This window comes from Oryx dammah, unplaced genomic scaffold, assembly GCF_014754425.2.
Source record: "Oryx dammah isolate SB20612 unplaced genomic scaffold, SCBI_Odam_1.1 HiC_scaffold_3, whole genome shotgun sequence".
NCBI lineage: Eukaryota > Metazoa > Chordata > Mammalia > Artiodactyla > Bovidae > Oryx > Oryx dammah.
Window position 1 is genome coordinate 70,992,847 of NW_024070187.1, and position 15,450 is coordinate 71,008,296.

Below are 15,450 nucleotides of genomic sequence, written 5' to 3' on the forward strand. Positions count from 1 at the left end.
CTGTGTGGATCACAACAAACTGTGGAGAATTCTTAAAGAGATGGGAATACCAGACCACCTTACCTGCCTCCTGAGAAGCAACAGTTAGAACTGGACATGGAACAATGGACTGGTTCAACATTGAGAAAGGAGTACGACAAGGCTGTATATTGTCACCCTGCTTATTTAACTTCCATGCAGAGTACATCATATGAAATGCTGGATTGGATAAAGCACAGGCTGGAATCAAGATTTCTGGGAGAAATATCAATAGCTTCAGATATGCAGATGATACCACCCTTATGGCAGAAAGCGAAGAGGAACTGAAGAGCCTTTTGTTGAAAATGAAAGAGGAGAGTGGAAAAGCTGGCTTAAAACTCAACATTCAAAAAACAAAGATCATGGCATCCAGTTGGATCACTTCATGGCAAATAGATGGGGAAACAATGGAAAAAGTGACAGATTTCTTTTTCTTGGGCTTCAAAATCGCTGCACATGGTGACTGCAGCCATGAAATTAAAAGACACTTGCTCCTTGGAAGAAAAGCTATGACAAATCTAGACAGTATATTAAAAAGCAGAGAGATTAGTTTGCTGACAAAGGTCCATCTAGTCAAATCTATGGTTTTTCCAGGGGTCATGTATAGATGTGAGAATTGGACTATAAAGAAAAATGAGTGCTGAAGAATTGATGCCTTTAAACTGTGATGTTGGAGAAGACTCTTGAGAGTCCCTTGGACTGCAGGGAGAACAAACCAGTCAATCCTAAAAGAAATCAGTGAATATTCATTGGAAGGACTGATGCTGAAGCTGAAACTCCAATACTTTGGTCACCTGCTGCAGAGAACTGACTCCTTAGAAAAGACCTGATGCTGGGAAAGATTAAAGGCAAGAGGAGAAGGAGACGATAGAGAGGAGATGGTTGGATGACATCAATGGACACGAGTTTGAGTAAGCTCCGAGTGTTGGTGATGGACAGGGAAGCCTGGCGTGCTGTAGTCCATGGAGTTGCAAAGAGTCAGACATTACTGAGTGACTGAAGTGAACTGAACTGATCTTGGAGACATTAAAACTGCCATCTGGGTCCGGACATTCCAACTGCCTCAAGAATTTCTCTTGCCTCCCTGGACTGTCAAACAGAAACTTTGCCTGATTATTTTCCGATTGATTGTAAACTTTCTAGCAGATTTTAATCTCTTTGACAAGAGGTTAAAACTTTTTTAAAGGCAGAGCAAAGGTCTTCAAATTTTCAAGCTTAAACTGTAAATCTTACAGTGCTAAGGCCCCATGCTCCCAAAGTCTAACAAGTATGGGATGGGACCCAGATATCTGCCTATTTGCCAAGCACCAACGTAATTCTGGTATGAACAATCCATCCAGACTTTAAAAACACTATCTTAAAAGAACTAAACCAACATAGCTTAGTGGGATTGTGGATAATTTTTTAATGTCTTGATTTATGTTTTGTGGTGTAATTTCAAATTTATTTTATTTATTATTAATACCTTTATAAACTATTTTAATTTTGTAAGTAAGCCATATTGTATCCATAAACTACTAAAAATAAACACACCTGTCTACATGGTACTGATGCAATAGCCTCAGTTGTTAAGGGAAAATAGAAATTTGTAAGGCAGTGTGTGTTACATCTAATTTTTGTGTTAAGGGAAAGTAAGAGGAAAAGAGTTGAGGACATACACATACATGTGATAAATACAAAGATTTCTTGGAAAGACATAGAAGAAGCTGGAACCATCCTTACTCACCTTCCTTTAGATCAAGGGGATTTAGGAACACAGAAGAACTTGAGATCCCTCTGACACTACTGCAGTGATGTGGATAATTAATCACAAGAACCAGCCTGAGAGCCTAACGCCAATTTATCATATGGTTTTTATAAGAAAAGACCATCAACATTTCCACAATGGGCTTTTACAAGCCAACATATAAAACCAACATATAGAACAGAAACTGATTTTACAAAGCAGTATATAAAATCATATTTTGGGGGCTTAAATACTACCTAAGTTAATGCCGCAATAAAGTCATTACTGAAGCTGGTGGGATTCATCAGGGCAGGAGTGTGGGTGGATCAGTGGAAGTCTATTCTTGTTGCTGGAGAGCAAACTAACTGGAGAAAGTTTCTTTGTAGCTAAATCAGGGAAGATTCTCTACTGTGTTCTCAAATCTCATCAGAGGAAACAAGTTGAGTCAAAAAGTACTTTACAAGATGAAAGAAGGTAAAATAGGAAAATTGGCAATTCTGGAGAGCCTTCAAGAAGGATACACACTTGATTACTGTTTTAGAATTATGTTGAAAGTCTAAATCATTTTTGTCATCTGATAAGGAACCACAGCTGCTTAGCATTAGCTTAAGCAGTGCTACATAGTCTCAGAAGGATCGTTGACCATCTCTCGCAGAACTCTACCTTTGATACCTGGTGAACAGGTGAACCAGTTCTTGCTGCTGCTGCTGCTGCTAAGTCGCTTCAGTTGTGTCCAACTCTGTGCGACCCCATAGATGGCAGCCCACCAGGCTCTGCCATCCCTGGGATTCTCCAGGCAAGAACACTGGAGTGGGTTGCCATTTCCTTCTCCAATGCATGAAAGTGAAAAGTGAAAGTGAAGTTGCTCAGTCGAGACCCCATGGACTGCAGCCCACCAGGCTCCTCCATCCATGGGATTTTCCAGGCAAGAGTACTGGAGTGGGTTGCCATTGCCTTCTCCGAACCAGTTCTTGATCCCATACTAAGTCTATCCTCTCATGCCTGAACCCTAAAATTTCCTTTAAGAATATAGGAAATAAATAGCCATTTATTCTCCAACCAAATATCAGAGAGATGCAATTTATTCCCTAAGATGTGCTTTTGAACAGTTACCTTTTAGAAGCTTCAAATAAATAAATAGATTAGTTTACTCATCTGTATTTCAAACAACCAGTAGAGGTATTTATTTGATGAGGTACTTTCCTGCAAAGATTAAAAAAATTCAGGGTGTGATGCTCAGATTCTGTTTGTATTTTCACCAAGTAGCAGAATAGAACACCTTCCTTTTCCCTTTCTTCCTCCTCTACCTTCTAATAGAATAAGCTCCTGACGTCAGCTTTACAGACACAGACGACTTCATCACTTGGCTTGCCACTCCCTATCACATGCATTCTGGTTTGCGTGAACTAATACTTTGTGGTAGACTCCAGTTAGCCTTGCAGATGGGTGGCTCCTTGTTGGGGGGTATATGCGTGCTCTAGCTCCGTTGGAAATGGTGATCATGAGTCACAGTGGTAGAGGGAATGTAAAATGGAAGTCCAGGGAAAACAAAGGGTTTTTCCTCTGATGCTCATTGAAACTAGGGGAGACTTAGAGTTGAGACTCATCCTGGATGTTTGTGGGATGAAGGAACATTGATTTGTCCAGAGCAGGCAATTTGTGATGGGGGATGGTAGATGTTAGGTAATAGAAACTGGAGTGGATAGGTTAAGTGGGGACAGGTTTTGGGGTGAGGGGTCTTGAATGCCAAACTCAGCTAGAAATTTATTCTGAAATAAATAACAGGGAATCATTGCATGTTTTATAGAAAGGGAGTAACAATGCAAGCAGATTTTCCTGAATTAATCTGACAGTAATGTTTAGAGCAGAGCAGAGAGAGACTCAATAATGGGATATTGAGCAAGTCAGGCATGAGTAGATGACAGCCTGGATTAATGGAGAACAGATTAAAGAGGCATCAGGGAAGGAAACAAATAAGATTTAAAAAGAAAACTAATCAGGCATGGAGAATGACAGAAATGAAAAAGTAGAATTACAGGTGTTAGAAAAACTGTGTAATATTTTCTTCGCTTTGAAGATTTATCAGTGGAAGGGGAGGAGTATGTAGAGGATTAAAAGCAATCGGGAAGACAGTCTTCAAGGAGCCTAAAGAAACAGACAAATTCAAATAGTGGTGTCCAGTTGGCAGCAGCATATGCTAGCAGCTGTGGATGGGAGGGTGGTGAGTATTGAGACGCGTGTGAATTGAGCACAGACTTGTTTGGGACTCGGGTCACTGTGCAGTTTGAGTAGAACGGTGAGATCAGGAGTGGTTTTGGGGGGTTAAGAAAACAATGCTGAGATAAATAAAGGATACAGATCACTTGCCTCTGAAGTTAACAGTGAAAGGAAGGCTATTAATTAAAGTTAATAGTAACAGCAACCTTACAGGTCACCAAAACTTGTAGTTTAGCCACCTGTTTTCTGTGCAGAGGAATTCAAGAAAATTATAAGATCTGGGAGGGGAAAAGGGTGGATTCCAACCCTTGAGCCTGATTCTTTGGAACAGAGCATCTGTGACAATGTGTTCACGTGCTGATGGCTTTAGATTGTCCTTCTTTATACCACACAGCTTTACTTACGTGTAGCTTTTGTACCTGTGAATTCCCAGAAGTTCTGTTGGGTAAGGCGAGAGATGAAGGAGCAGAATTTCTATTCTCCTCCTGCTACTGCATGGAGATGGAGTAGAAAGGGAAAGAGGTCACTGATACCCTTTGTTTGAACTTCACAATATAATTTCACATCTAGTGAAGACTGGATTGTGGCTCTCCTGGCCTGAAGTTCAGATTATTCCTACTGCCTCCTGCTGTCACGGTGGGGGCCTTACAGGAGGAAAAGGAGGATAGTATCACTACTCAGGACCTGCTGTCTGCTGAGAGCCACCAAAACTGGTGTCATGGCTTTTATTGCCAGTTGCTGTTGATAACGGGCTGAGAAGACACTGCCCCAGGTGACTGTGTTGTATCTGCCTGCAAAGCTGAAGCCACTCAGACAAACCTAATTCTACCTGGCCAGGACCAGCGGCACAGTTACCAGTCTGGGCAGAAACCTTCCAAGATATTCATTTAGCTGCTGTTTCTGTTACAGTCTGCTCTCAAGTGGCAGGTCATATCATCATGACTTGAGGAGGTAAATGAATCCTGGAGTTGTGGTCTGACACCCTGCCGTATTGACTGCTGGATGAGAGCTTGAAATGCAGGAAAGTGATTCTTAGCACTTGTTTTTTTGGGGGTAGACCCCACAGCCAGTTAGGGGCTGTGAAACATTCTATGCATGGCCTAGAAGAAGGAAAATTTCCACTTTTCAGTTTGCTCAAAGGAGTTTACCTGGAGATACCTACTCTGGGTCCAGTGAAGGATCACAGGCAGTCCCTGGAGTATGGTATCAGACATACATGGCCTCGTTATTGCTGAAAACACCCAGGTGTAGGAATTTGCAAACTGGTCACATTTCATGGGTTCTCCAAGGTTCCCCCTGAGGATGTGAGAAAGGAAGTGAATAGAGGTGGGTTGAGGGTTGAAACCTAAGTTTTCAACTTGGGATGAAACATGAGTTTTAGGGACTTACCTGGCAGTCCACTGGTTAAGACTTCTCACTTCCACTGCACCAGGTATAGGTTCGATTCCTGGTCAGGAAAGATCTTGCATGCCATGGCCAAAAAAACCCCCCAGAAGATGTAAATTTCTATCTCCACAGTAAGTGAGCTTCCATGAAACTAGTTCCAGTCAGTTAAAACCTTGCTTGGGGATCATGAAATTTACCTGGAGCTTCACCAAACCCGTTTTGTCTAAATGGGAAGAAATTTAAGAGAGGAAAACCAGATATGAGACTTGGAACCATACGTGCAGTCAGTCCTCATTATTCTTGGATTCTCTATTTGACAGTTTGCCTACAAGTCTGATGCTGGGAGGGATTGGTGGCAGGAAGAGAAGGGGATGACAGAGGATAAGATGGCTGGATCACATCACCAACTAGATGGACGTGAGTCTGAGTGAACTCCAAGAGTTGGTGATGGACAGGGAGGCCTGGCGTGCTGCAATTCATGGGGTCACAAAGAGTCAGACATGACTGAGTGACTGAACTGAACTGAACTACAAGTTAAAATTTATTTATAACCCTAAAATCAGTACTCGTGACACTTTAGTCATCCTTTGCAGACATATACAAAGGGGCAAAAAAAATTCAGTTGTCCAACATACACATTCCCAGCCAAGGTCAAACAAGGCAGGGTTCGGCCTTATTGTTCCTGCTCTCGTGTAAACAAGTGTCCTTTTCGCAGTCTGTTTATTGCTGTGTTTTCTCATATTTGTGGGGTTTTTGTTGGTGGTGGAGGTGATTTTGCTACTTAACCCAGCATGATGCCAATGTGCTATGTTTAGTATTACTGAAATGCAGGAAGACTGTAATGTGCTTTATGGAGAAATGTGTGTGTTCAGTTCTGTTCAGTCGCTCAGTCGTGTCCGACTCTTTGCGACCCCGTGAATCGCAGCACGCCAGGCCTCCCTGTCCATCACCAACTCTCGGAGTTCACTCAGATTCACGTCCGTCAAGTCAGTGATGCCATCCAGCCATCTCATCCTCTGTCGTCCCCTTCTCCTCCTGCCCCCAATCCCTCCCAGCATCAAAGTCTTTTCCAGTGAGTCAACTCTTCGCATGAGGTGGCCAATGGAGTTAGGTAAACTTAATTCAGTCATGAGTTGTAGGCTGTTGGCCTGAGTTTAATATTAATGAATCAATATATACTAAATAGGGTATCTTTAAACAGAAACCCACCTAAAATGATACACATGTATTGATTGCTGAACATGTTATGAACAGGGCTGTCAGGAACCTAATCCTATATTTCCACTAGGAGCAGTGGTTTAGTGTTCATTAATTCAGTGTCCATGTTAAGTTTATAGAAAACACCTACTCTGAGAAGCAGCTATACATAAAGTGAGTGCCTCCTTTAGAATGAGCAACATTTCACTCGTAATATTGGGTTAATGTTGTATAGTAAATGCCATCTCAAATGACTCAATGAAAATGATAAACATCATATGGCTGGAGTGAGTCTTCAAAGGAATGAGGAGCAGGGGTTGCCTTTGCTGGTCAACGCTTGGATCCTTGAGCGCTGGAAGGAGGGGGGATTCTTTAAGAGAGAGGATGAGCTCATTTCAGCATTTGGTGTGTTATGAGAGGCCTTCTAGACAGTACTGCTCAGTGATTATTTAAACCTAGCTCTCAGTTATCACTAACAGAAGGATAAAAAGTTAAGAGAAAGCAAAAATTTTTAAGGACTGCCTTTTTTGCTGCTATCCTCTACTTTCACTGTTTTCTTGGGGAAATCGATATTAATAATTATTCTTGATCCCTGTTGCCCAGAAAACGGCTTTGCAAGTTGACTGGTGTGTGTGTGTTTGTATGTATGTTTGCTTTTAGAGTATGACTGAGAAAGATGTGTTTGTTTTTTAGTCTTGTTGTAGCAAACTTGAACCAAAATTTAAAGAAAGGGATAAGTATTTGAATTTATTAGAATTTATTTTCTTTTTATTTGAATTTATTTTAGAACATTAAATACTGTGAACCATTTACTTACAGCCTCTTGATGTCCTGCTAATTTTGAAAGCAAAGATTCTGGATACTTTGTTTCTGTCCTTTTGTGATAATCGTGTTGGGCAGACTGACTTCCAGGATACTTTAGGAAAGCATTCAGTTCAGTTCAGTTCAGTCACTCAGTCATGTCCAACTCCTTGCAACCCATGAACTGCAGCACGCCAGGCCTCCCTTTCCATTACCAACTCCCAGAGTTCACCCAAAGTCATGTCCATTGAGTCGGTGATGCCATCCAGCCATCTCATCCTCTGTTGTCCCCTTCTCCTCCTGCCCCCAATCCCACCCAGCATCAGGGTCTTTTCCAATGAGTCAACTCTTCGCATGAGGTGGCCAAAGTATTGGAGCTTCAGCTTCACCATCAATCCATCCAATGAATATTCAGGGTTGATTTCCTTCAGGATTGACTGGTTTGATCTCCTTGCAGTCCAAGGGACTCTCAAGAGTCTTCTCCAACATCATAGTTTGAAAGCATCAGTTCTTTGGTGCTTAACCTTGTTTATGACCCAACTCTCACATCTGTACCTGACTACTGGAAAAACCATAGCTTTGACTATATGGACCTTGTTGGCAAAGTAATGTCTCTGCTTTTTAATACACTGTCTAGGTTTGTCACAGCTTTCCTTTGAAGGAGAAAATGTCTTCTAACTTTATGACTGCAGTTAGCATCCACAGTGATTTTTGGAGCCCAGGAAAATAAACCTATCACTGTTTCCACTTTTCCCCATCTATTTGCTGTGAAGTGCTAGGACCAGATACTGTGGTCTTAGTTTTTGAATGTTGAGTTTCAAGCCAGATTTTTCACTCTCCTCTTTCACCCTTATCAAGAGGCTCTTTAGTTCCTCTTTGCTTTCTACCATGAGGGTGGGATCATCTGCATATTTGAGATTATTGGTATTTTCCCCAGCAATCTTGATTTCAGCTTGTACTTTATGCAGCCTGGCATTTCACATGATGTACTCTGCATATAAGTTAAATAAGCAAGGTGACAATATACACCCTTGACCTACTCTTTTCCCAGTTTTGAACCAGTCCGTTGTGTCTGATTCTAAATATTGCTTCTTGACCTGCATACAGGTTTCTCAAAGGCAGGTAAGGTGGTCTAGTATTCCTATCTTTTGAAGAATTTTCCACAGTTTGTTGTGATCCATACAGTCATAGGCTTTCATGTAGTCAGTGAAGCAGAAGTAGATGTTTTATTGATTACCATTTCAGATAAATTCCCTTTGCTTTGTGAGAGCACAGTAATTGAATATATATCATTTTTTGCTTTGTTTTGATGTAACACTGTGTGATACATTTAATGGTGTGGTTGTAAGTTCACTTTATTTTGATAATTGAGTTTTAGTAGCCAAACAAGGTAATTCATAAAGAGGAATTGATCCAAATAGAAGAATGACATCATTGGCTGCACTTAGTAAATCAAAATACATATTTTTTCAATTGCATTCACCAACAATGCCAAAGTTTTTGTTTCAGTTCACTAGTAATTGTTATTTTTCCCACTCAATTATCCTTATAAAGCATATTACATTTTTATATTTCTAAGAGTTCAAAATTCATTAAAATTCATTCAGAAGACTTAGAAAGTGCTGTTTCCAGGTTTTTAAAGTGTGCAGATATGAAGATTTCTATAAACTCTTTATTCTTTCCACATTAGGTATTCACATATTCAAGTATTGTTGCTAGGCATTGTTACAGACCTTGGAGCTAGAACACTGAACACAAAACAGACAGAATTCCTCCCCTCATTCAGTGAGAAAGGGAGATGGACAATAACAGATAAGCACGTGTAATTAAAATTTGTTAGATGATGATAAACGTTAAAGAAAAAGCAAAGCAATGAAAGGGAATGTGGAGTGTTGGGAATATTTACTGTTTTAGATGGGGACCAGGGAAGGCCACATGGGAAAGTGATATTTCAGTAGAAATCTGAAGAAGGTAAGGGAGGATATCTGGGGAAATATTCCAGGCAAAGGGAGCAGCCAGTGCAAAACCTGAGGTCACGTGTGCCTGGCCTCTTTGAGGCATAGGTCCATCGAGGCTGGAGGTGGGTGTAATGGTCCAATAATATAGGGAGTTTGTAGAGCATTGTACGGAATTTGGCTTTTAGGCAGAGACATGTGAGAAACCATCAGACGGTTTTGAGCAGAAGAGTGAGGGTGACTCTGGCTGCTGGGGGCGGTGGTGTAGTGAAGGAACTGGGGAAGTATATACAGGCAGGTCAACAGGAAGCTGCTGCTGTAATCTAGGAGTGAGATGATAGTAGTCAGGACTAGCCTGGGAGCATCATAGCTGATAAGAGTGGTTGTGGTCTTGATGTATTTTAAAAGTGTTACCAGTTAGTTGTCAGAAGAGGAAAATTAGGTTTGAAACAACTGTGGGAGGTGTGAGAAAGAGAGGATTCAACGGTGACTCCTAAAGGTGATGACTTCCATCATTTTCATTAACAACAAAAATCACCGGATGGAAAACTCTCCAAACACCCATTTTCAAAATATCCTTTTCAGAGTCAGTTTCCTTGAAAAGTAATTATTTACCACTCATTATTAAAGCTTCAACTGTATCAGAAAATTAAATGACAACTAGCTTATAACCTGGATCACTGTTTAGAAAAATTTTTGGAAAAAAAAAAAAAGAATAAGCACGTTGTCTTTTTGTTTTTTCAACAAAAACATATCTTTTGAAGCAAACAGTTGACAGTTGCTTTCACTGGAGCAGTCAGGATATTTTAGATCACATGTTTACTTGTAAAAGAACAAGTATAAGTCAAATTGATATTTGACAAGTCTTGGTGTGGTGGTGTGAAATAACCAAGGAACCACTGTGTAGTATAAAAGATTTTCATGCTCAGTTCCATGTTGTGACGAAATTTCACAATGATTCTACTAAATTAACTATGCCAGTGACATTCTGTAGCATTTGGTGCTTTTCTGGAGTCAATTTCTTTTCTGTAATAGCTTGCCTCTGAACGATGCAATGAATGCCTTTCACAGCCGGTGTTATCTTTTCCTGGACTCCTTTCTTTACTCCACCAATTTGTACAGGCTCTTCATAAAACAGTTGTTGTTTTTAATTAAATAAGTCATTTATTATACAGTTCAGTTCAGTCGCTCAGTCGTGTCTGACTCTGCAACCTCATGAATTTCACCACGCCAGGCCTCCCTGTCCATCACCAACTCCCGGAGTTCACTCAAACTCATGTCCATTGAGTCAGTGATGCCATCCAGCCATCTCATCCTCTGTTGTCCCCTTCTCCTCCTGCCCCCAATCCCACCCAGCATCAGGGTCTTTTCCAATGAGTCAGCTCTTAGCATGAGGTGGCCAAAGTATCGGAGTTTCAGCTTTAGCATCAGTCCTTCCAGTGAACACCCAGGACTGATCTCCTTTAGAATGGACTGGTGGGATCTCCTTGCAGTCCAAGGGACTCTCAAGAGTCTTCTCCAACACCACAGTTCAAAAGCATCAATTCTTCGGCACTCAGCTTTCTTCACAGTCCGACTCTCACATCCATATGTAACCACTGGAAAAACCATAGCCTTGACTAGATGGACCTTTGCTGGCAAAGTAATGTGTCTGCTTTTGAATATGCTATCTAGGTTGGTCATAACTTTCCTTCCAAGGAGTAAGCGTCTTTTAATTTCATGGCTGCAATCACCATCTGCAGTGATTTTGGAGCCCCCCAAAATAAAGTCTGACACTGTTTCCCCATCTATTTGCCATGAAGTGATGGGACCGGATGCCATGATCTTCATTTTCTGAATGTTGAGCTTTAAGCCAACTTTTTCACTCTCCTCTTTCACTTTCATCAAGAGGCTCTTAAGTTCCTCTTCACTTTCTGCCAAAAGGGTGGTGTCATCTGCATATCTGAGGTTATTGATATTTCTCCTGGCAGTCTTGATTCCAGCTTGTGCTTCTTCCAGCCCAGCGTACTGGGCTGTACTCTGCATAGAAGTTAAATAAGCAGGGTGACAATATACAGCCTTGTCGTACTCCTTTTCCTATTTGGAACCAGTCTGTTGTTCCATGTCCAGTTCTAACTGTTGCTTCTTGACCAGCGTACAGGTTTTTCAAGAGGCAGATCAGGTGGTCTGGTATTCCCATCTCTCTCAGAATTTTCCACAGTTTATTGTGATCCACACAGTCAAAGGCTTTGGCATAGTCAAGAAAGCAGAAGTAGATGTTTTTCTGAACTCTTTTGCTTTTTCCATGATCCAGTGGATGTTGGCAATTTGATCTCTGGTTCCTCTGCCTTTTCTAAATCCAGCTTGAACATCTGGAAGTTCATGGTTCACGTATTGCTGAAGCCTGGCTAGAGAATTTTGAGCATTACTTTACTAGCGTGTGAGATGAGTACGACTGTGCGGTAGTTTGAACATTCTTTGGCATTGCCCTTCTTTGGGATTAGAATGAAAACTGACCTTTTCCAGTCCTGTGGCCACTGCTGAGTTTTCCAAATTTGCTGGCATACTGAGTGCAGCACTTTCACAGCATCATCTTTTAGGATTTGAAATAGCTCAGCTGAAATTCCATCACCTCTACCAGCTTTGTTCATAGTGATGCTTTCTAAGGCCCACTTGACTTCACATTCCGGGATGTCTGGTTCTAGGTGAGTGATCACACTATTGTGATTATCTGGGTCATGAAGATCTTTTTTGTACAGTTCTTCTGTGTATTCTTGCCACCTCTTCTTAATATCTTCTGCTTCTGTTAGGTGCATACCATTTCTGTCCTTTATCGAGCCCATCTTTGCATGAAATGTTCCCTTGGTATCTCTGATTTTCTTGAAGAGATCTCTAGTCTTTCCCATTCTATTGTTTTCCTCTATTTCTTTGCACTGATCACTGAGGAAGGCTTTCTTATCTCTCCTTGTTATTCTTTGAAACTCTGCATTCAGATGCTTATATCTTTCCTTTTCTCCTTTGCTTTTCACTTCTCTTCTTTTCACAGCTATTTGTAATTAGTGTGTATATTTCTTCTGTCTTTCTTTCTTTAGTGGCTCACCAAAAAGTAGTTCTTTATAGATATCATTATTGAGACAGTATTTTCTGTATTTTCATCAATAGTATGATCCATTTTGCATCTCAAGTAATTTTTAAATATTTCCTCAAATTTTCACCAACATTTTAACTATTGACTAAGAAATGAATTTGATTTATTGCCAGTTTTTCATCTGTGCATTATTTAATTATCAGAAAGTTATTAATACTGTTGGTTTATTTTTGTGTATCATTTATAAAATCATTTTATACAGAGGGAGGGAGAACAAATATTTCACAGATGATGTGTGACTTATCTTTTGTTTGAACATAATTAGTACTAACATTATATTGAGTATCATAAGTCGTTAGTATCAGGGGAAAATAGATTTGTATTCACATTTGATAGATTTAATTGTATAATGTCTTGCTAATCACACTGGCTTTATATTATTGTTCATTGCTTTTTTAAGGCACTTAGAATGAAGTTCATTCTTAATGATCATGGATGTAAAGCAGTATTTCAAATACTCGTATTGACGGTTTCACATCTCCGAAGCTGAGGTTTCTTTAGGACACCGTTGTTTTAACTTCACAGAGTTGCTGACAGAGAGCTCATCTTAGAAATTCTGGAACCTCCTTGTGTTTATTTCTGTTTTTCTCTATTTGTTCCTCTGTAGGGAATGAACACAGAAGTCTTACAGGCAAAATAGACCCTGTAACTTTGGGACCAACAATAGGGAAATAAGACTGAATCTGTGTGAAATCAGTGTGGTAGGGAGAAGATTTTTTAGGTCATAGGGTGGGGGTGAAAGGCTTTGACTCTGCTTTTTGAGGACCAGCTGAAGGTTTAGTATTACTAATCTTTTTCAAAGAACCAACTTTTTTGCCTTTGTTGATTTTTCTCTACTCTTAATTGTTTTCTGTCTAGTTCGTTAATTTTTTTTCTTACTGTTTATTTCCTCTTTCTTTCCTTGGATTTATTTCTTTGTTCTTTTTCTAATTCTTTGATATGGATATATAAATGGTTGTTTTCTAACCTTCTTTTAAAATATAGCTTAGCTTCACTTCACTAGTTTTTATTTGTCATCATTTTTTGTTACTTTAGTTAAATTTTTTCTAATTATTCTTGTGATTTCTTCTTTGACCTGTGCTATTTAGATGTGTACTGCTTCATTTTCAAACATTTGAGAATTCTCTGGTTAACATTTTTGTGTTGATTTCTAGCTTAATTGAAAACATGCTGTTGTCGTTCAGTAGTTCAGTCACGTCCAACTCTTTGCAACCCCATGGACTGCAGCACGCCAGGCTTCCCTGTGTGTCACCATCTCATGGAGCTTGCTAAAACTCATGTCCATTGAGTCGGTGATGCCATCCACCATCTCTTCCTCTGTTGTCCCCTTCTCCTCCTTCCTTCAATCTTTCCCAGCATCAGGGTCTTTTCTAGAGTCAGCTCTTTGCATCAGGTAGCCCAAGTATTGGAGCTTCAGCTTCAGCATCGGTCCTTCCAATGAATATTCAGAATTTATTTCCTTTAGGATTGACTAAAGAAAACATGAAACATTGAAAACACGCTGTAATATATGTCAGGCTTCCTGGGTAGTTCAAATGGTAAAGAATCTGCCTGCAATGGGGGGACCTGGGTTTGATCCCCTGGAGAAGAGCATGGCAACCCACACCAGTATTCTTGCCTGGAGAATTCCATGGACAAAGGAGCCTGGTGGGATCCACTCCACGGTGTCACAAAGAGTCGGACATGACTGAGTAACTACTACTTTCACTTTAATATATGTCAATTAATCTTCAGGGAATGTTTTATGACAGTTTAATGAGAAAAGGAAAGTCTTTTCAACAAATGTTGTGGGAATAAGTTGGGGGAAAAGGAACCACATACTCCTTCCTTAGATCACAAATAAAATTATTTTGAGATAGGTCATAGGCATAAACATAAAGCTAAAACTGTAAAACTTCTTGGAAAAAAAAGTAGGTGAATATCTTCTAGACTTTGAAGCAGGGAAAGATTTCTTAAAGGATGCCGAAAGCACTAATGTAAAGAAACAAATGATAAATTAGGATTTATTAGCATTAAAAACTTGTGCTCATCAAAAGACTGTTAGAAATTGAAAAGGGAAACCACAGGCTCAGAGAAAATATAAACAATACATATGTCTGAAAAAAGACTGGCATCAATACAAAATGAACTCCTATAAGTAATTTTTAAAAATCACAATTTGAAAATAATGGACTAAAGACTTGAACAGACACTGTGCAGAAAGATATGCAAACAGCTATGATTAGCCACCAAAGGAGTGCATATCACAACCTCACACTGGAATGGCACAAACTAATAGTCTGCCAACACCAAATGTTGATGACTCTGTGTAAATTGGAACTCTCAAGTGTTACTGGGAGTATAAAATGATACAGCTATTTGGGGGAAATGTTTGGCAGTTTCTTATAAGGTTACATTCATCAATTCTATAACCTAGCATGTCCACTCCTAGGTATTTACCCAACAGGAATAAAAATACTTATTCATAAAGAGACATATAAGAATATAATAGCTTTAGTCATAGTAGCCCCAGAATGAAAACAGCCAAGTACCCATTTATGAGGGAATATATTAAAAAGTTATGATATTTTCATACAGTGGACTTATTGCTTAGCAATAAAGAAGGGTGAACTATTGATACACTCAACAGTGTAGATGAATCTCAAGACATTATGCTGAGTAAATAAAGCCAGTACATACTATATGTTTTTCTGGAACTCTCTTGCTTTTTTGATGATCCAGCGGATGATGCCAATTTGATCTCTGGTTCCTCAGCCTTTTCTGAAATCAGCTTGAACATCTGGAAGTTCACGGTTCACGTATTGCTGAAGCCTGGGTAGAGAATTTTGAGCATTACTTTACTAGCATGTGAGATGAGTATAATTGTGCGGTAGTTTGAGTATTCTTTGGCATTGCCCTTCTTTGGGATTGAAATGAAAACTGACCTTTTCCAGTCCTGTGGCCACTGCTGAGTTTTCCAAATTTGCTAACATACTGAGTACAGCACTTTCACAGCGTCATCTTTCATGATTTGAAAGAGCTCT